Source organism: Magnolia sinica, chromosome 7 (genome assembly GCF_029962835.1).
Source record: "Magnolia sinica isolate HGM2019 chromosome 7, MsV1, whole genome shotgun sequence".
Lineage (NCBI taxonomy): Eukaryota > Viridiplantae > Streptophyta > Magnoliopsida > Magnoliales > Magnoliaceae > Magnolia > Magnolia sinica.
The window spans coordinates 69,122,052-69,144,114 of record NC_080579.1 but is presented as its reverse complement, the minus strand read 5'-3'; the positions used below and the strand labels follow the sequence as shown (position 1 = coordinate 69,144,114).

General features: G+C 37.9%; 2 non-coding genes across 2 annotated transcripts; both read right to left on the bottom strand.

The window, feature by feature from the left end:
* Positions 1 to 13,374: 13,374 nt before the first annotated feature.
* LOC131252240 (small nucleolar RNA R71) lies at positions 13,375 to 13,481 on the bottom strand. Its single transcript, XR_009174275.1, has one exon. It is a non-coding gene; the product is annotated as a small nucleolar RNA R71 (small nucleolar RNA).
* A 7,134-nt stretch (positions 13,482 to 20,615) lies between these two features.
* Positions 20,616 to 20,722, bottom strand: LOC131252239 (small nucleolar RNA R71). Its single transcript, XR_009174274.1, has one exon. It is a non-coding gene; the product is annotated as a small nucleolar RNA R71 (small nucleolar RNA).
* Between the last annotated feature and the right edge of the window lie 1,341 nt (positions 20,723 to 22,063).

The window sequence follows — 22,063 nt, the reverse complement described above, 5'->3', positions numbered from 1 at the left end:
AATAAGTCTGATGAATGTGGAAATATAATTAGAAAGAAGGCTAGACTGGTGGTACAAGGTTATACTCAAATTGAAGGGATTGATTTCGATGAAACCTTTGCACCAGTAGCACATCTTGAATCTATCAGACTATTTATATCCATTGCATGTTTTAGAAAGATAAAGATCTATCAGATGGATGTGAAAAGTGCTTTTCTAAATGGCGATTTACATGAAGAAGTCTATGTTGAACAGCCAATGGGATTTGAAGATTCCAAAAATACTGATCATGTACATCGGCTTAAAAAGGCACTTTATGGATTAAAACAAGCACCTAGGGCATGGTATGAGAAACTAACGAAATTTCTTTTAAGTCATAATTTTCAAATGGGATCTGTTGATAAAACTCTGTTTGTTAAGAAACATAATGATCATATCTTAATGGTGCAGATTTATGTTGATGATATTATTTATGGATCAACTTGTCCTGACTTGACTACTGAGTTTGCAGATTTGATGAAATCACAGTTCGAAATGAGCATGGTTGGGGAATTGACTTATTTCCTTAGATTGCAAGTAAAGCAACAACCTGAAGGAATATTCATTTCTCAATCTAAGTATGCCTTGAATCTAATCAAGAGATTTGGATTTGAGAATGGTAAGAATTTCGATACTCCTATGAGTACTACCCTAAAACTATCAAAAGACTCTAATGACAAAAATGTTGACTCAAAACATTATCGGAGTATGATTGGTAGTTTGTTATATTTAACTGCTAGTAGACCTGATATTTCTCTAAGTGTTGGTATTTGCGCAAGATATCAATCTGATCCAAAAGAATCTCACTTGATTGCTGTCAAGCGAATTATTAGATATGTCGCAAGTACTGTAAATCTTGGTATCTGGTATCCTCATGAAACCAATGTCCAATTAGCTGGGTACTCGGATGCTGACTGGGCTGGTAATCTAGATGATAGAAAATCAACTAGTGGTGGTTGTTTTTACATTGGAAATTGTCTAGTTTCCTGGTTTAGTAAGAAACAAAATTCTATATCACTTTCAACAGCTGAAGCTGAGTATATCGCAGCTGGTAATGCATGTACACAGCTTATTTGGATGCAACGAATGTTAAGTGATTATGGAATTAAACAGGATTCTATGTTATTACATTGTGATAATTCCAGTGTGATAAATATTTCAAAAAATCCTATTCAGCATTTTCGTATTAAGCATATTGACATTAGATTTCATTATATAAGGGAATTAGTAGAAGAAAAAGTTATATCTCTAGAATATATTCCTACTGAAGATCAACGTGCTGATATTTTCACAAAACCTCTTGATAAAAGCAGGTTCAAAAAGATGAAATTTGATCTTGGCATGTGCATTTTAAATTGATAATTTATGCCTTCTTGTATAATATTGTATATATTTGCTAGATTGAATTCCAATTTTTGTTTAAATTGCTAGAAAATTGAATTTTTTTGGGGTTTATTCGACCAGTCGTGAGTATACACGACCAGTCGTACTACGACCGGTCGTAGATACCCACGACCAGTCGTGGAACACGGGTTTCACTTCAAATTGGGGATTTTTTTCTCTTTCTTCCTCATTTCTTCTTTCTTCTCCTTGGAGCCGAACTTCAACTCGTCGAACCCATCCTTCAAGTCCTTCAAGGTTAGTGTTCCAAATCCCATTTTTCTTGCATATTAGTGTCTAGATTGCTTCATTTTCTCTCTTGAAGCTTTCTATTTTGAAAATCTTTGAGATTTGGGGTTTAGATTGTGAAAAATCTGTTTTGATCAAACCCACTTCTCAATCCTTTGCAACTTCCTATTTTCTTGAAATCCTTGTTGCAAATGGCTTCTAGAGGTAGAAAAACTACTTCACGTGGTCCTTCTTCTTCCTCCAGATCGACCGCTATCTTTAAGCGTCATCTTCTTGTTCCTCATGATGATCCATCATATGTTAGGGACATTAGATCTCTTAATGTTATTGTTGAACATCCTGTTGATGTTAATCACATTGCTCCTTTTGACATCCTTCCTCTGCTTGAAGCTGTAGGTTGGGTTAACTTATTGCATTGGGGTGGGCCTACATACCGGTCCATTGCCAATCCATGTTTACATGTATTAGTGCATTTTCACAGGATAATTTAACTTTTCAAATTTCTACTAGAGAAGGGCCTTTTGATGTTGATCGTCATTTAATTTCAGCCCTTATGGAAATTCCTGTGAATGATGAGGGTATTCCTATCCATAATTTAACTGATAAACCCTCGATGGCTGAAAAACACATGCTCACTAGAGACTTGTGCAATATGGATGTTCAATGGACTCAAAAAGGGAATGCGCTCCCCGTAAGGTATTTGTTACCCAAATATAGAATTCTCCACAGAATCTTTGTGTCTAATCTGTATCCTCATTCGGGTAATAAATCTGACTTGACTTCATTTATGGTTCGTGTTATCCATGCTATCTCAAATGGTACTAAGATTTGTTTACCATCCTTAATCTGTCATTTCATTATTCAGTTTCGACTCCATCCTGGTCATAGTGACATTCCTTTTGCTTATTTTATGACTGCATTGGCTACTCATATGTTAGTCGATATGCCTGTTGATGAAGCACCTATCTATCATCTGATCTTCAACAATACAAATATTAATAAGATGAAGTTGGATCTGCTTCGTGAACAAGGTGGTGGTGGTGATGGTGGTCATGAAGAAGCTGGTGTTGATATTAATATGGATGACATTTTTGAGGAACTGGATTCTGACTCAGCTAATGATCCAGATTTTGTACCATCTGATGTTGATGCACGTCTGAGTGCATTAGAGGGAAAAGTTGAGGATATTAATGTTAAGTTGGAAAACATGTCTGTTGCTCATGATTTGCAATTCAAATACATGCGTAAATATCTAAGGCGCTTGAACAAAGGCATGCACCAACTTGATCCCTCTATTCCTGCTCCTTCATGAAGCTCTAGTTTTGACTAGTTTTTATGAGACTTCTGGTCTGTAATAACTTTATTACTTAGCACTTGTTTGCTTGAGTTTGAGTTGGATTTTATGCTGGATATTTGTTCTTGATGTAATATTTATTCTCGATATATGTGATGCTATGTTGAGTATCTCTCTGACTCTTTTGCTATACTCTCTTACTTCCTCATATTTCCTCTCATGACTTCCTTTATTTAGTTCTCCTTTGTCATATTGTGACAAAAGGGGGGAGAATGGTTTGATCTTAATGTGATTATGAGAGGAGTAGCATTGGTTATGTTACTCAGGGGGAGTGGGGAGTTAAGGGGAGTATATGTTTGATCTGGAATATATGTTTGATCTTGTTGAATGAAACTGGTTGAATGTTGAATATTGAATATTGATTTGCAGGTATTAACCAGTTGTTTTACTTTTGTTTGGTTATTTGTTTTGTCACTAATTTGACAAAGAGGGAGATTGTAAGTGCTATAGTTTTTATCCCTGTCTGTTGTCAAATTTGTGGTGCCAAAATCAATGTTATATTATATATAACTTGCTTAAGTGAAGCTCTTTCAAGGATCAACATTCATGAACAAGCTAAGCTCACAACAAGCTAAGCTCACAACAAGCAAAGCTCACAAGACAAGACTCAAGCTGCAAGACTTCAAGAAGAGTTCAAGGCAGTTTGTACACTTTCAAGATTGAGCTACATCAAGGTTTGATCTACATCAAGATTACAAGGCTCATACTTCAAGGTCTCAAGTTCCGAATGTTTCAATGTCCATACTTCATGGTTGAGGTTTGATTGACCATAAGTTGACCTTAGAAGTAGGTCATTTTGGATACATAAGTCGAATGTTATTTTATATGTGATTGGTCTGTTCTTCGACTAGTCCTAGGCCTTCTTCGACTAGTCCTAGACTTGCTTCGACCAGTCTAAGAAAATCCTCGACCAGTCGTGAGTTTGTTACAAATTCTGGATAAAATCTGTTAGCCTTCGACTAGTCCAGGAATCTGTTTGACCAGTCGTAGGAACAGTGTCGACTGATCTTCGACCAGTCGTACAATCTTCGACTTGAAGTCCAGCGAAGACTTTCTGGACCTACGACTAGTCGAAGGAAACCTACGACTAGTCGTAGGTGACCTACGACCAGTCGTAGAACGGTCAAAGCATATCCCACCGGATTTTTTAAATATCTGTTATGGCTTCGACTAGTCGAAGAGCACTCTAGACCAGTCGAAGACCCAATCTTCTCACTTATAAATAGTGCACGAATCTCAGAAGAAATCATCGATTTAATTAATCTATTCAAGCCAATCTTCGTCGAACTTCTGAGAGATAATTCTGTGCTCCATCTAAGCTAAGTGTGCTTATTTAATATTCTCTTTCATTAGCTTTATTTTAATTGATTTTGTTTCTGCTATTCCAATCTGATTTGATAAAGAGGAATTATTATTCCCTTTCCTTGGAATTAAAATCAATTAAGGCAAGCCCTGTTTGGTTTAATTTAAAATCAATTAGAATTAGAACCATTGTAATCGAGTACTGGACATTGAACTTGGACATTCAATCATCTACTTTGATTTGGTTCTACCGGGCTGCTACAACGAAGGAGATATTCAGGTATTTTACATATTGTAAATTCCTTTCTATTATTTTGGTTTCTTTCAAGATTTGCCAGAAAAATCTTGTTATATTGGTTATCTGAGAAAAGCCAGGAAAACTCAGAAGTGGGGTTTTTTTAACTGTGTAAGCCCACATACAAAGACACAATTGTAAGGATTTTGGGTGAACCTGGGAAAACCTAATTTTAGTGAATGCTAATATCCCCTGTGTGAGGATATTAGGAGTGGAGTAGCTTTTTGTGTGGCTGTTGTTTAACAGTTGATGAACACACAGGCGAACCACTATAAACCCTTGTGTTTGATTGTTTTATTCTTCTAATTTTTAATTATTCTTTTGTGGGATGTATGTTTGGTGGTGAATGTTGTAATTATTTAATTCAAGCATTGTGGGAATGTTGTAATAGTTTAGAATTTATTTTTTGCTATTCCTTTATCGCTTGATTTGCTATTTCATTTGAAAGTTGTTCCAGCAAGGTTGCCCTGCCATTTTTATGGTGTATGGCTGTCCCTAGAACAATACATTTTTGATTCAAGTTATTTCAATTCAGTTTATATTTATTTTTTGTATTCCTCTTCGGTTTGAGACTTGATACAAAGATCTTTCTAGAAATAAGGTTGTCCTACCATAAACTCTGTTTTTGGTGTAAGGTTGTCCTTAGAACAACGTTTGTATCAACCTCTCAAGATCTGAATTTTGAGGTTATTTTAATTTACTGCATTGTGATTTACTTTGGCTATCATATTCATTTTAATTCCGCTGTTATAAGTTTTAATTTGGCACTGTCCTATTCACCCCCCCTCTAGGACATATAGCTTGGCCTTTTCACTATTCACTATGATGTACACATATATTTACCAATAAATTAACATTTGTACACCCAAAAATAAATAAACAAAAATTAAAAGAATTAAATACATTTATATTAAAAAAGAATAATGAGGCTAAAAATCCTCAAATATGGCAATTAAAGAAAATGGACCACTCAATAGGTTTAAACTACGCAAACGCAATAGATTTTTGAAGATCTCCATATCTATTGGTATCCAGCGGTTTTGTTAGTATATGGCAAGTTTTCACTCGGTAGACACATTTTCCAACACAATAATCTTTTCCTCTACAAGTTCACATATAAAGTGGTGTCGGATGTCAATGTGTTTTGTTCTCGAATGTTGAACTGAATTTTTTGAAATATTAATGGCACTAGTGTTATCACAAAAAAGTGTCATTGTGTATTGTTCAATGCCATAATCCAGTAACATTTTCTTCATCCAAAGAAGCTGTGTGCAACAACTACCGGCTATAATGTATTCGGCCTCTATAGTAAATAAGGATATTAAATTTTGTTTCTTGTTATGCCAAGATGCAAGATAGTCACCGATGTAAAAACAACCGCCACTAGTTGATTTGCGGTCATCAATATTTTTAGCCCAATCAGCATTTTGAATACCTGACAATGATGGTAGATGTATCAAACAGGTACCCTAAACTAAAATTGTTAGTCCCAGTCGCATATTTAATTATCCTTTTAACTGTGGATAAGTGTGATTCCTTAGGCTCGACCTGAAATCTAGCACATGCACCTATGCTAAAAGCAATGTCCAGCCGACTCGCGGTTAAGTATAGCAAGCTCCCTATCATACTACAATACAAGTGTTGATCCACACTCTTGCCATTTGCATCTTTGGAGAGTTTGAGAGTGGTGCTCATGGGAGTATGATCAGCCAGATTCAAGTCCAAATATTTTTACCGATTCCTTTGCATACTTGGACTGGCATACAAAAATTTCATTTTGCATTTATTTCACTTGTAGCCCCAGAAAGAAGTTGAGATCACGAACCATGCTCATTTCAAATTCTGATTTCATTAATTCGGAAAATTCATAAGCAGCATCTTCACAAGTGGATCCGTAGACTATGTCATCCACATAAATTTGGGCTGTGAGTAAAGCATTCTCGATCTTTTGTATAAATAGTGTTTTATCAACACTCCCCCTACAAAATTGGTGGTCTAATAAAAATTGTGTCAAGTGTTCATACCATGCTCGAGGTGCTTGCTTAAGACTATAAAGCACTTTATTCCATCATTATACATGTTGAGGATATTTTGGATCAAGAAATCTCTTTGATTGTTCAACGTATACTTCTTCCTCAAGTACACCATTGAGGAAGGCGTTCTTTACATCCATTTGAAACAGTTTGAATTGCAGTGCACATTCAATGGACATGAGAATTCTTATAGACTCAAGGCACACTATAGGGTTAAAGGTTTTATCAAAATCAATGCCCTCAATTTGTGAGTAGCCTTGCGCTACAAGTCTAGCCTTGTTTTTTACTACATTCACGGATTCATCAAACTTGCTCTTAAAGATCCATTTTGTTCCGATGATATTTGTTCCTTAGGTCCCGGGAACTAGCTGCCACACCTCATTTCTTTCAAACTCATCTTGCATTGCTGGAATCCAGTATCTGTCTTTGAGTGCTTCTACAACATCTTTTGGTTCAATTTTTTAAGTGAAGCAGAGATGACTGTTAATGCCCTCAAGCTGTTATCGAGTATTCACACCGACACTAGGATCTCCAATGATTTGATTGAGGGGATGATCCTTGATAAACGGTGTGTTACTCAAGGTTGAGGCTCAGGAGGCAAGGTGGATTTGCTATCCGATTTACCTATTATGTATGGATCCATATCATCCTCCACATCAATTGGACAACCATCTTGGTCATGAGATTGGTTATTAACAACCACATTAGCAGTTTCTCAAATTGTAAGGGTCTTTAAATTGAAAACTCTATAAGTACGACTATTCATAGAATATCCAAGAAAAATATCATCGTCACTTTTAGAGTCAAATTTGCCTAGATGTTCCCTGTCTTTAAGAATATAGCATTTACTACCAAAGACACAGAAATATTTAACATTAGGTTGTTTTCCATACCACAGTTCATATAGAGTTTTGTTTAATCATGCTCTAAGGCATACTCTATTGATTATGTAGCAAGCGGTATTAACGGCTTCGACCCAAAATTTTTTGTCATGTTTTTACTATTAAGCATAACCGAGCCCATTTCTTGCAACACTTGATTTTTTTCTCTCAACCACTCTATTTTTTTGTGGTGTTTTCGGAGCTGAGAATTCATGCATGATTCCACTTTCATCACAATATTTTCAGAATCAGTCATTGTCAAATTCTCCTCCATGATCACTCCGAATATGTTTTATGCAATATCCCTTTTCAGTTTCGAGTCGTTTTGCTAGTTTCTAGAATTCTTGAAATGCATTAGATTTTTTCCAAAGAAATGTGACCCAAGTGAATCTGGAATAATCATCTACCACTACCAGAAAATATCTGTTTTTATCATGGCTCTCAACTTTGGTGGGACCCACTAGATCCATATGTAATAAGTCAAGTGGTTTGGAAGTTGCCACAATGGTTGTCTTTTTATGTCCCACTTTTATTTGTTTGCCTTTGAGATAATCACCACACACAACTTTTTCTTCCTTCCTAATCTTAGGAAGTCCTATTACCAAATGTTTCGAGCTTAGTTTAGCCAAGTTCTAGTAGTGCACATGCCCGAGTCTTTGGTGTCATAACTTAGACTCATTGTTTAGGGCCATGTGGCATCTTGTGGATGGAATATTTTTGTAAGTGCTATGTTGTATATCAAGCACCCTGTGTCATCAAATTCCGTAGTGACTAACCACTTTAGAATGATGGACTTGTTCAAAGGTGGAAATTTCACCTTCAAGTGAAGAATGATGGAAAGTTCACCTTCATATGAAGATCAACTGAAAGTTCAAGTTCAAGTGCATGTTCAAGTCCAAGAGCAAGACCAAGTTCAAGTGCTTCTACAAGGTCAAGTGCTACTACAAGTTCAAATCCAAGTGCACTACATGGTCAAGATCTAGTTAAAGCTTCACGTGTACAAGATCACGCTTCAAGTAAATCAAGTAGAAGATCTACCGAAGCTACTGAAGCTACAAAGTTCAATGTTCAATATTCAGGTATAAATGACCCTAGAAAGACCTTAGGATTAGGTCATTCATATTACATATTTGGTATGGGTTATTATACTTCTTATAGGCTTGATTTCAACTAGTCGTAGCCTATTTTTAACTAGTCCAGGATTTAGCTCAACCAGTCCAGGGTTTTTCTCGACTAGTTCAGGATTTGTTTCAAAATTTTGAATTTTTTTGGTAGGGTCATGACCAGTCGAGTAGGGCTCGACTCGAACTACAGCAAGATTTTTTTGGACCCACTCGACCAGTTGAGTGGTATGCTAGACCAGTCCAGCAGGCCACTCGACCAATTGCGCCAGAATTTTTAAAATTTGGTTGAATCTTAGGCCAGTCGAAGGAACTATTTTTCAACTTATAGATAGATGTCTTTTCTTAGCTTTATTCATTCATTAAAAGCCATATCAAGCCTCCACTTTGAAGAGAAAAGTCCCCGTGATTATCAAGCTATTGTTCGGTAAATCATAGATTCATTTTTATAGCTTTTTGATTTGTAATTTCTTGATCTCTCTTTGTTTCAATCTGATTTATAAATGGGTGTTCTTCTCTACCCCTTTTGAGATACAAGAAATTAAATCAAAGTAGCCCAAGGTTGGATTAATCTAAAATACATTTAGACCTAGAACCCGTCTATATGTGTGATTAAACATTGAACATCTACATCTACAAGTGAAGTGGTTCTACTGTTTACATCAAAGGAAAATCTTCAAATAAGTATTTTGTTTATTTGCTTTTGGTTCTTGAGATTGCCAGAAAATTTATGTACTGGTTTTAACTGAGATAGCCAGAAAATCTCAGCGCGAGGTTTTTAATTGTGATAACCCATTGAAAACGTAATTATACAGGTTTTAAGGTGAACCTTGGAAAACCTTGTTCATAGTAAACCGCTAATATCACGTGGGTTGTGATTATTGGGAGTGGAGTAGGTGTGGCTGTTTGAGAACAGTTGGTGTTCACACCGAACCACTATAATTCCTAGTGTTTGGTGGATGATGATGTATGTGATAAATGTGTGGTAAATGCTCATATCTATTTCATGTACATGTGGTGAATGTTGTAATAGCTAGATATCATTACTTTTCCTCTTGTTTTAGTTTGGGTTTTTTTATCCTTACTAAGTTCAAGAAATCAGGTTGTCCTACCATAAACTTTGGTTTTTGGTGTAAGATTGTCCTTTGAACAACGTTTGAATCAATTCTCAATACTATTGCAATAGAGATCGCTATTGGATTCATCTATCTTTATTTTTATTCTGCAATTATTTTTTATTTGACATAGTCCTATTCACCCCACCCCCTGATCAGGGTCAAATATTGCATATCAGACCCCGGTAATTGCCTGATTTTACGTACATGATAAGGTTTAATGCCATATTTTAATTGTATTTTTGTTACAGGATGAAGTGAGGAGCGTTAATTGAAAATTGATGTTAAAGGCTGGATTTCATGATCCAAAGTCTCCAGGGCACAGGATGGACTCCAGAGAACCAATAATGAAGATTTTACATGCCTGGGATCTGAGGAAAGCAAGCCAAAGGGGCCCGAAAAGGGTCCAGAATGCAAGATCACATGGTTTCCGCTATCCGATCAGTTCGAAACTTAATACATGGGATGAGGGCCGTAAATTAACCGTACATATTAAATTTCAGCCATTAAAGATCTCGGGAAGTGAGCCAACTGACAAATCAGCCCGTTAATCTCCAATTTGGGGCCCACCTGATATTTGGAACTGCTTCAAACTTGGTGTTGACGGTTGAAATTATATGACAAAGAAGATGGACGGATTGGATTTCTCGAAATCATCACAGTGGACCCCACATTGAGTGACATGTGCATGGTGCACATGTGCACTGACCGAGCACCGAACGGGCTTGCGTCGGGTCAGCAGCGCTGACCCGACTACGTCTTTGAAAAGGAAACCTCCGTTTCCAGCGTCCGCGGCAGCCGACCGTTGTCGTCGGTTGTGGGGCCCACCTATTATCCAAATGGACAATCCAAACCGTCCATCCGCTTCCTGAGGTCGATATCGTCATCGCCTAGATGTCCGTTTGGTTCCATACATATGTACGGACGTTGATCGCTGAAAAAACGTAAAATGGACGGTGAGTTCAAAACTCCGTGGGTTGCACCGAATCCACCCCAAAACCAGTCAATTCCTACTGATTTTTCGAGCTGAAACCAATGGACGACGTGGATTCCTGTGAAAAGTCCAGGAATGGGCCCCACCATCATCGCAGCGTCGGTTTGGCGTCCGCGTAGCGTCTTCCGCTGGCCGTTTTTGCGAAGGTTTGTGGGCCCCGTACGTCACGCGTACGGCCGATCTGACCCGTCCATCGTGTAGAGGGCTTCGAGAGCTTCAAAACCATGTTGATATTCTTCGCCCATGCGTACACACGTGTGCGGTACAGAGGCCACAAACAGGCCGTCTTGTGACGTTCAAAACTGTTTTTTTTTTAGATTTCTTCTGTGGGCCTTCAAAACTACCTATTCTTGACTGAAATTTCGTCCTGAATCCAATGGACGGGGTAGATTTTCCAGAAAATGCCTCTGTGGGGCCCACCGATCACGGCTGCGAAAATTTGTACTCCGAGTCCTTCTACGACTCTGCCACCGACCTCAGCCATCCAGCAGCTATAAAATGGGAGTTTTGGACGTGAGAAAGGCATTCAGAACCATTCAGAACCATTCAGAACCAGGGGATTCCAGATCTGGAGCAAGGGAGAGAAGAAAGAGAAGAAAGAAAAGAAAGAAGAGGAAGAGAGATTGTTTGGTTTGAGTTTTTTTTATGAATTTTAGTTAATATTTTTTATGGATTTTATGGGTCACTAACCTCTCAGCTAGGGCTGAGATGAAGCCCCTAATCGGATTAGCTCTTGTATTGGTTGATTTACTTTGAATTTTAATTAATTTGTTTCTTTCTTTAAGTGGGCTTTATGGGTTTAAATTCTATACTTCTCCATCTATGAACTTGACCAAAGTATATATATGGATGTTGTTTGGATGCTTATTATAGGTGCTTGTGTCTGACCAAGAACAGGTTTCCTATAGAGGAAGAAACAGGATGCTTTAATGAATTGTACATCCCTTATGCCCGACCAAGGATATGGGATATGTCATTCATGGCATTGCTTAAAGGAATTAGATAGTCTGTATGCCCGATTAAGGACACAGATTGTGCTTTCTCTATTTAAGTGGTATCAATCTAGATCAAGGTGAATCAATAGACAAAACAAGGGTTAGGATAATTAGGGGTGGATTCGAAAGTCCTAGTGCTCTCTCTCTGATTAAATTTTCTTCCCTGTTCTTAATTAATTGTTTTTCATAAAATTGTGCTTAGTAATTCATTCCATTATTTATTGGATTAGTTAAGGAGAATCATAGATTTGAATTGTGACGACCAGTCCTCGTGGGAACGATCTCGTAATACGTACCGTATCTACATCTGATTCGTATACTTGCGAATTTAAAAATCATTTAAATCGTGTTGGTTTAAATAAAACATCAAGTTTTTGGCGCCGTTGCCGGGGACTGTTTCGTTCCAAATTGGATTTAGGATTCTCTCTTATCATAATTCATAGTCTTAGGTTTTTTGACTAACTTTAGGTTAAAATTTTTTTAGAAACTAACCTATTTCCTGTTTTGTAGGGACCTGACATAAACTACTACTTTGGTAATCTCTTTCCAATTTTTCTATTTTTTTTCTAATTTCTATTTTTAGAATTAAGGTTATAGTTTTTTAGAAAGTTTCTATTTCCAGGCTATTTTATTTATTTTTAGAAATTTCCTATTTTCTAATTCTAGATTTTGATTCTTCTTTCAAGTAACTTTCTCTTTTCTAGTTTAGGTTTTATTATTTTTTAAAGGGTCTTTAGGTTTTATTTATTTATTTATTTTTTTATTTTATAGGAAGTTTCTCTCTTATTTTCTAATTTCCTAATTTTTATTTTATTTTATTTTATTTTATTTTATTTTATTTTTTTTATTTTTATTTTTATTTTTATTTTATTTTTATTTTTAGAAATTTTCCCTTTTTAGAAACTAACTTAGCTTTTATTTTCTAAGATTACAAAGTTTTTTTTTTTTAGAAATTAACCGTTGCTTAGGATTTTTTCTAGCATTATTTTAGTAAATTTAATTTATTTTTGTTTTCTTTTTGTTTATAGGAATTAAGGAAGGAAGCTGCTAAATAACATTGTCTTCAAAAGGAGGAGCTCTTCTTCAGACATCAATCGATCTCTCTCTTCTTTCTTCTCTTTCTCATTTACATAATTTTAACTTGTTTTAGAATCTCACAGTTTATGCTAGGACGTAGATCTCTGAATTTAGAACTAGCACCGTTTGATCCGGAGATTGAAAGAACAATTCGTGAAAGATTGAGAAATAATCCTGTTGAAATGGCGAATGAGACTGAAGTTAAAGCTCTCAAAGATTATTCAGCTCCTGTCCAATTTAATGCGCCTTCATGCATAGTGTTGCCAACCACTACGGCAGCACACTTTGAACTTAAACCTGGAGTCATACAATTGTTGCCATCCTTTTATGGATTGGACAAAGAGGACCCATATCATCATGTGAAAGAATTCTTAAACATTTGCTCCACCTTTAAGTTCCAAAACTTCTCAGACGATTCGATCCGCCTACGCCTGTTTCCTTTTTCTTTGAAGGATAAGGCGAAAGCATGGTTGAATTCTCTAGAAGTTGGATCTATCACTACATGGGACCAACTGTCTAAGAAGTTCTTAAACAAGTTCTTCCCCGTTCACAAAACCAATGCCCTCCGTAGAGAAATCACTAACTTCACACAAAAAGAGGGCGAGCACTTTCATGAATGTTGGGAAAGATGGAAGGACTTGCTTCTTAAATGTCCTCACCATGGTTTTGAGAAGTGGCAACAAGTTCAATACTTCTATGACGGTCTGACACCACAGAACCGTCGCATGGTTGATGCCACCAGTGGAGGGTCATTCATGACCAAAAGTGATGTCGAAGCGTGGAACTTCTTTGAAACTTTGTGCGAAAATTCCCAGCAATGGGATTATTCAAATAGAGGTGATAGAAGTCCCCAACAACAAAAGAGAGGTGGTATATATGAGATAGGAGTCATACCAGAGCTAAGTGCCAAGCTTGATAACCTGACAAAGAAAGTTGATGCTCTGGTATTGAATAATGGACCACCACAAACAGCTCAAGTCGAGGCATATGCCACATGTTCCAGTCCTGCCCATCCTATGCAGTCTTGTCCATCTGGTGCAGCATTCCCAGAACTTCTCTCTGAACAAGTTCATGCTATGAACACTTTTCAAAAATCTGGGAATGATCCTTACTCGAACACATACAACCCAGGGTGGGCTAGACATCCAAATTTCTCTTGGGCAAAAGGACCACAACAAGGAGGACCATCTGGAAATCCTCCCATGCAACCGCACCTCCAAGTTGGCAGTCAACAACCTCAACAATTTCCACAATATCAACAACTGCCTACACAATCAAGGACCCCATCGCTGGAGGATCCACTCCATCTTTTCATGCAGAGTTCTCTCCAATTCCAAAAAGACACTCAACAAACCTTACTGGCCAACCAGCAAAGCTTACATGCAAATGCACAATCCATTGCCAAGCTGGAAGTACAAATGGGTCAACTAGCTACCACATTGAGTGAGAGAGAGAAGAGCAAGTTCCCTAGCCAACCTGAGGCTAATCCAAAGGGACAGTATGAGATTGGCTCTAATTCCAACCAAGGGCAATATCATGAACAGGCCAAATCGATCACTACCCTTAGGACAGGCAAGCAGATTGATAACAGAATAGAAATGCCTGGGGATGAATCAAATTCTAAAACAGAAGATCAAGATGAAGCAGAGAGCCATACCAATGCATCCAAAGTCCAAAAGCTCTCTGATTCTCCAAGAGCCACTAATGTGCCACCTTATGTGCCCAAAGCACCCTTTCCTCAACGTCTGGCACCAATAAAGAAAAGAAATAACTTTGATGAAATTTTGGATGTGTTTCAAAAAGTGCAAGTCAACATCCCGTTGCTTGACGCTATCAAGCAAGTCCCTGCTTACGCTAAGTTTCTTAAAGATTTATGCACTCAAAAGCGTAAGCAGAATGTTCATAAGAAAGTCTTCCTTGCAGAGCAGCTCAGCTCATGATTCAACATAACACCCCTCCTAAATTTAGGGATCCAGGAGCTCCCACCATTTCTTGCGGCATAGGAGATCATAAGATCGGGAAGGCATTACTTGATTTAGGGGCGAGTGTCAATTTGTTACCATATTCGGTTTATGAGCAGCTAGGACTTAGTGAGTTAAAACCGACTAAGGTAACATTACAACTAGCCGATAGATCTGTCAAGGTGCCCCGGGGTGTTATTGAAGATGTGTTAATCCAGGTTGATAAATTTTATTTTCCAGTGGATTTCATAGTTATAGATACTCAGCCTGTCCAGAATCTTCATAGTCAGATCCCAGTCATTTTGGGTCGTCCATTTTTGGCCACATCTAATGCTATTATCAATTGCAGGAATGGAGTTATGAAATTGTCCTTTGGTAACATGAATATTAAACTCAATGTTTTTAATGCAGGACAACAACCCTCCGATTTGGATGACATCTGTGAAGTGGACATGATCGAGAGCCTTGTGCAGGACTCCTTCCGTACATCTTTTGAAGATCCTCTAGAGACCTGCTTAGCACAATCGGGCATGGATTTTGACATTGATAGTCCCATCCATGAAGTCAATGCATTGCTCGACTCTACTCCTATATTGGAGACTGAAAAATGGAGAGTGAAAGTGGAACCTCTTCATCCCTCTGAGATTCTTCCTGACAGCACAGTTTGTAACTCTGAGAAGACAAAGGCGAGCAGGCTGCTTAATGTTCTCAGAGCATATAAGGCAGCAATTGAACGGAAGATAATGGAAATACAGGGAGTATGCCCCACGATATGTATGGATCATGCTGTGGAAATGTCGCGTGAAATGCAAAGGAAGCGTGATCCTAACATGGAAGAAGTCGTTCGAGCAGAAGTCCTTAAATTATTTGACGACAGTGTCAGTTACCTCATTTCAGATGGCACAGTTCATGAGAACTCACATCACTTGTCTGGGATTGGTTAATCAAGATGTTGAGGTAATTTCTTTGGCGGACCCTGGTTATAAAGATTATTTCATTCATGGTCCGTTCTTGTCTGGCTGAAGACGTTAAACTTAGCGCTCATGGGAGGCAACCCAGCCTTTTGCTTTATTGTATTGCTTGTTATTTCATTCATTTTCATTATTTTCTTAGTTAGTTACTTCAATGTTTGTGGGTAACATTACTGCAAACCCTCACGAGACTACAACTCGTCCACTAGGGGTAACCTAGGGGTTTAAAGGCTTGTTGCATGCGCTAAATGCAATCGAGAGCACCTGCGAAAGTGGTATAGGTAGGCTCTTCTTTTATTTTTCTTTTTGTTATTTTTTTTCTTCTGTTGATTTCTCTCTTGCGCTAACTCATTTTTCCGTTGAAATTCTTCGCAAACTTTGAGAAAGCTTCTTGATTCTCCGTCCAGGTACTATCTTTCCCTCATTCCTCTTTTATTATTCGTTGTCCCATGTGCATCGCATGATTATTTCTTTTACATTGAGGACAATGTAGATTTTAGGTTAGGGGTGGAAGATTAGGTTACCTAATCAGTATTTTCTTGGTTTTGAGCAAAATTTTTGAAAATTTTAAATTTTTTTCTGGAATTTCTATTGAACTCAAAGTGATTTTGAAGGATAGTTGTGATTTTACCATTATAAGATACATGATGTTGGTAACTAATGACTCTTGGATTCGGCCATCTGCTTGATTTCACAGTCCATTTTGAATTGTTAATCCATGATTAGAGGTTGTAAACATTGATTGAGTCATGATTTCACATATCACATCTCGCTTACACATTAAGTTTTCGGTTCGATAACTGAATGATTAACTTGGTAAAAAGAAGAATTAAAAGGCTAAGTCACATAATCTTCACCATAGGTTTGCTCCCTATAGGTGTAGATTTGATTCTCCATAGTTGACTTTAAAAAAAAAAAAAAAAAAAATGAGGCGACGAGTTTTCGCCATAGGTTTGCTCCCTATAGGTATAAATTTGATTCCCCTCATTTGCGTTACTGCTCAAAAAGAAAATCAAAGGCTGGTAAAATGAAAAGTTAATCTGTGAGATAAGTGTTGGTTTCAAGCTTGGTTGTCACGAATTACCAATGATATCATGAGATTGAAAATTGGATCTCTTAATGTTTGTAAGTCGAGATTACACTTTACATTCATGGAGCTCGATGTTCAGAATTGTTCCAATTAATGGATTAATAGTTTGAAATTAATTATGAAATCTGTTGAGAGCTTGATTTCAGGAGAAAATTCTACTTACCATTCATGAATCTTAGAATTTTCACATCTCAGCTATCTGTTCACAAGTCACTTGAGTTTACAGGAATCGTCTTTTATTTCTAAAATTATTTTTCGCATGTTTTGCTCGGGACTAGCAAAATGCTGGTTGGGGGTTGTGATCAGGGTCAAATATTGCATATCAGACCCCAGTAATTGCCTGATTTTACGTACATGATAAGGTTTAATGCCATATTTTAATTGTATTTTTGTTACAGGATGAAGTGAGGAGCGTTAATTGAAAATTGATGTTAAAGGCTGGATTTCATGATCCAAAGTCTCCAGGGCACAGGATGGACTCCAGAGAACCAATAATGAAGATTTTACATGCCTGGGATCTGAGGAAAGCAAGCCAAAGGGGCCCGAAAAGGGTCCAGAATGCAAGATCACATGGTTTCCGCTATCCGATCAGTTCGAAACTTAATACATGGGATGAGGGCCGTAAATTAACCGTACATATTAAATTTCAGCCATTAAAGATCTCGGGAAGTGAGCCAACTGACAAATCAGCCCGTTAATCTCCAATTTGGGGCCCACCTGATATTTGGAACTGCTTCAAACTTGGTGTTGACGGTTGAAATTATATGACAAAGAAGATGGACGGATTGGATTTCTCGAAATCATCACAGTGGACCCCACATTGAGTGACATGTGCATGGTGCACATGTGCACTGACCGAGCACCGAACGGGCTTGCGTCGGGTCAGCAGCGCTGACCCGACTACGTCTTTGAAAAGGAAACCTCCGTTTCCAGCGTCCGCGGCAGCCGACCGTTGTCGTCGGTTGTGGGGCCCACCTATTATCCAAATGGACAATCCAAACCGTCCATCCGCTTCCTGAGGTCGATATCGTCATCGCCTAGATGTCCGTTTGGTTCCATACATATGTACGGACGTTGATCGCTGAAAAAACGTAAAATGGACGGTGAGTTCAAAACTCCGTGGGTTGCACCGAATCCACCCCAAAACCAGTCAATTCCTACTGCTTTTTCGAGCTGAAACCAATGGACGACGTGGATTCCTGTGAAAAGTCCAGGAATGGGCCCCACCATCATCGCAGCGTCGGTTTGGCGTCCGCGTAGCGTCTTCCGCTGGCCGTTTTTGCGAAGGTTTGTGGGCCCCGTACGTCACGCGTACGGCCGATCTGACCCGTCCATCGTGTAGAGGGCTTCGAGAGCTTCAAAACCATGTTGATATTCTTCGCCCATGCGTACACACGTGTGCGGTACAGAGGCCACAAACAGGCCGTCTTGTGACGTTCAAAACTGTTTTTTTTTAGATTTCTTCTGTGGGCCGCGCTAATGGACCTTCAAAACTACCCATTCTTGACTGAAATTTCGTCCTGAATCCAATGGACGGGGTAGATTTTCCAGAAAATGCCTCTGTGGGGCCCACCGATCACGGCTGCGAAAATTTGTACTCCGAGTCCTTCTACGACTCTGCCACCGACCTCAGCCATCCAGCAGCTATAAAATGGGAGTTTTGGACGTGGGAAAGGCATTCAGAACCATTCAGAACCAGGGGATTCCAGATCTGGAGCAAGGGAGAGAAGAAAGAGAAGAAAGAGAAGAAAGAAGAGGAAGAGAGATTGTTTGGTTTGAGTTTTTTTTATGAATTTTAGTTAATATTTTTTATGGATTTTATGGGTCACTAACCTCTCAGCTAGGGCTGAGATGAAGCCCCTAATCGGATTAGCTCTTGTATTGGTTGATTTACTTTGAATTTTAATTAATTTGTTTCTTTCTTTAAGTGGGCTTTATGGGTTTAAATTCTATACTTCTCCATCTATGAACTTGACCAAAGTATATATATGGATGTTGTTTGGATGCTTATTATAGGTGCTTGTGTCTGACCAAGAACAGGTTTCCTATAGAGGAAGAAACAGGATGCTTTAATGAATTGTACATCCCTTATGCCCGACCAAGGATATGGGATATGTCATTCATGGCATTGCTTAAAGGAATTAGATAGTCTGTATGCCCGATTAAGGACACAGATTGTGCTTTCTCTATTTAAGTGGTATCAATCTAGATCAAGGTGAATCAATAGACAAAACAAGGGTTAGGATAATTAGGGGTGGATTCGAAAGTCCTAGTGCTCTCTCTCAGATTAAATTTTCTTCCCTGTTCTTAATTAATTGTTTTTCATAAAATTGTGCTTAGTAATTCATTCCATTATTTATTGGATTAGTTAAGGAGAATCATAGATTTGAATTGTGACGACCAGTCCTCGTGGGAACGATCTCGTAATACGTACCGTATCTACATCTGATTCGTATACTTGCGAATTTAAAAATCATTTAAATCGTGTTGGTTTAAATAAAACATCAAGTTTTTGGCGCCGTTGCCGGGGACTGTTTCGTTCCAAATTGGATTTAGGATTCTCTCTTATCATAATTCATAGTCTTAGGTTTTTTGACTAACTTTAGGTTAAAATTTTTTTAGAAACTAACCTATTTCCTGTTTTGTAGGGACCTGACATAAACTACTACTTTGGTAATCTCTTTCCAATTTTTCTATTTTTTTTCTAATTTCTATTTTTAGAATTAAGGTTATAGTTTTTTAGAAAGTTTCTATTTCCAGGCTATTTTATTTATTTTTAGAAATTTCCTATTTTCTAATTCTAGATTTTGATTCTTCTTTCAAGTAACTTTCTCTTTTCTAGTTTAGGTTTTATTATTTTTTAAAGGGTCTTTAGGTTTTATTTATTTATTTATTTTTTTATTTTATAGGAAGTTTCTCTCTTATTTTCTAATTTCCTAATTTTTATTTTATTTTATTTTATTTTATTTTATTTTATTTTTTTTATTTTTATTTTTATTTTTATTTTATTTTTTTTTTAGAAATTTTCCCTTTTTAGAAACTAACTTAGCTTTTATTTTCTAAGATTACAAAGTTTTTTTTTTTTAGAAATTAACCGTTGCTTAGGATTTTTTCTAGCATTATTTTAGTAAATTTAATTTATTTTTGTTTTCTTTTTGTTTATAGGAATTAAGGAAGGAAGCTGCTAAATAACATTGTCTTCAAAAGGAGGAGCTCTTCTTCAGACATCAATCATCTCCTTTTCTGGGTTCTTTCTTCCCATTCTCATTTACATAATTTTAACTTGTTTTAGAATCTCACAGTTTATGCTAGGACGTAGATCTCTGGATTTAGAACTAGCACCGTTTGATCCTGAGATTGAAAGAACAATTCGTGAAAGATTGAGAAATAATTCTGTTGAAATGGCGAATGAGACTGAAGTTAAAGCTCTCAAAGATTATTCAGCTCCTGTCCAATTTAATGCGCCTTCATGCATAGTGTTGCCAACCACTACGGCAGCACACTATGAACTTAAACCAGGAGTCATACAATTGTTGCCATCCTTTTATGGATTGGACAAAGAGGACCCATATCATCATGTGAAAGAATTCTTAAACATTTGCTCCACCTTTAAGTTCCAAAACTTCTCAGACGATTCGATCCGCCTACGCCTGTTTCCTTTTTCTTTGAAGGATAAGGCGAAAGCATGGTTGAATTCTCTAGAAGTTGGATCTATCACTACATGGGACCAACTGTCTAAGAAGTTCTTAAACAAGTTCTTCCCCGTTCACAAAACCAATGCCCTCCGTAGAGAAATCACTAACTTCACACAAAAAGAGGGCGAGCACTTTCATGAATGTTGGGAAAGATGGAAGGACTTGCTTCTTAAATGTCCTCACCATGGTTTTGAGAAGTGGCAACAAGTTCAATACTTCTATGACGGTCTGACACCACAGAACCGTCGCATGGTTGATGCCACCAGTGGAGGGTCATTCATGACCAAAAGTGATGTCGAAGCGTGGAACTTCTTTGAAACTTTGTGCGAAAATTCCCAGCAATGGGATTATTCAAATAGAGGTGATAGAAGTCCCCAACAACAAAAGAGAGGTGGTATATATGAGATAGGAGTCATACCAGAGCTAAGTGCCAAGCTTGATAACCTGACAAAGAAAGTTGATGCTCTGGTATTGAATAATGGACCACCACAAACAGCTCAAGTCGAGGCATATGCCACATGTTCCAGTCCTGCCCATCCTATGCAGTCTTGTCCATCTGGTGCAGCATTCCCAGAACTTCTCTCTGAACAAGTTCATGCTATGAACACTTTTCAAAAATCTGGGAATGATCCTTACTCGAACACATACAACCCAGGGTGGGCTAGACATCCAAATTTCTCTTGGGCAAAAGGACCACAACAAGGAGGACCATCTGGAAATCCTCCCATGCAACCGCACCTCCAAGTTGGCAGTCAACAACCTCAACAGTTTCCACAATATCAACAACTGCCTACACAATTAAGGAAACCATCTCTTGAGGATACACTCCATCTTTTCATGCAGAGTTCTCTCCAATTCCAAAAAGACACCCAACAAACCTTACTGGCCAACCAGCAAAGCTTACATGCAAATGCACAATCCATTGCCAAGCTGGAAGTACAAATGGGTCAACTAGCTGCCACATTGAGTGAGAGAGAGAAGAGCAAGTTCCCTAGCCAACCTGAGGCTAATCCAAAGGGACAGTATGAGATTGGCTCTAATTCCAACCAAGGGCAATATCATGAACAGGCCAAATCGATCACTACCCTTAGGAAAAACTTGTTCACAGAATAGAAATGCCTGGGGATGAATCAAATTCTAAAACAGAAGATCAAGATGAAGCAGAGAGCCATACCAATGCATCCAAAGTCCAAAAGCTCTCTGATTCTCCAAGAGCCACTAATGTGCCACCTTATGTGCCCAAAGCACCCTTTCCTCAACGTCTGGCACCAATAAAGAAAAGAAATAACTTTGATGAAATTTTGGATGTGTTTCAAAAAGTGCAAGTCAACATCCCGTTGCTTGACGCTATCAAGCAAGTCCCTGCTTACGCTAAGTTTCTTAAAGATTTATGCACTCAAAAGCGTAAGCAGAATGTTCATAAGAAAGTCTTCCTTGCAGAGCAGCTCAGCTCATGATTCAACATAACACCCCTCCTAAATTTAGGGATCCAGGAGCTCCCACCATTTCTTGCGGCATAGGAGATCATAAGA